Consider the following 1,101-nt stretch of genomic DNA (forward strand, 5'->3'; position numbering starts at 1 on the left):
AAAAAAAAAAAAAAAAAAAGACTCTAATGCAGTCTCAAAATTCAGTCTTTATACAGGCTCCAACTTATGAAAAAGCAAGTCATAGTGTGGAGTAGCCGTAAGAGCTCTCAGCTTCCAGAAGCCAGTCTTTGGAGCAGGGTTGGGGAGGTGATGCCGGTGGCCAGATGTTGAAGATGAAGAGTCCTGTGCTTTCATTTCAGTAGGATAGCTGTTTAAAATCATTTTGCATGCCAGGCTCGGAGGCTCACACTTGTAATCCCAGCACTCTGGGAGGCCGAGACAGGCAGATCACCTGAGATCAGGAGTTCAAGACCAGCCTGGCCAACATGGTGAAACTCTGTCTCTACTAAAAATACAAAAATTAGCTGGGCGTGGTGACTCACGACTATTATCCCATCTATTCAGGAGGCAGAGACAGGAGAATCACTTGAACCCGGGAGGCAAGAGGTTGCAGCCAAGATCATGCCACTGCACTCTAGCCTCGGCAACGGAGTGAAACACCGTCTCAAAAAAAAAAAAAGTTAATAAGTTCATCTTGCAGTGACTCAGTGAAGGATTGCCTCTGAAGAGTGTCTCCTAGACTGGAATGTAAATCTAAGAGATAAGAAAACAACAACAGCACACCTTAACTCTCCTGTCCCTGAACATTAATACATATTATAAAAGGAACCATTTAAGGCCAGGCCCAGTAGCTCATGCCTGTAATCCCAGCACTTTGGGAGGCCGAGGCGGATAAATCACTTGAGGTCAGGAATTCGAGAACAGCCTGGCCAACATGGTGAAACCCCGTGTCTACTAAAAATGCAAAAGTTAGTCGGGCAAGGGCTGGACGTTATGGCTCCTGTGTAATCCCAGCACCTTGGGAGGCCAAGGCAGGTGGATCACCTGAGGTCAGGAGTTTGAGACCAGCCTAACCAACTTGGCGAAACCCCATCTCTACTAAAAATACAAAAATTAGCCAGGCTTGGCGGTAGGCGCTTGTAATCCCAGCTACTCGGGAGGCTGAGGCATGAAAATCACTTGAACCAGGAGGCAGAGGTTGCAGTGAGCTGAGATCAGGCCATTGTATTCCCGCCCAGGTGACAAGAGCAAAACTGTCTC

Source organism: Colobus angolensis, unplaced genomic scaffold (genome assembly GCF_000951035.1).
Source record: "Colobus angolensis palliatus isolate OR3802 unplaced genomic scaffold, Cang.pa_1.0 Scaffold68, whole genome shotgun sequence".
Lineage (NCBI taxonomy): Eukaryota > Metazoa > Chordata > Mammalia > Primates > Cercopithecidae > Colobus > Colobus angolensis.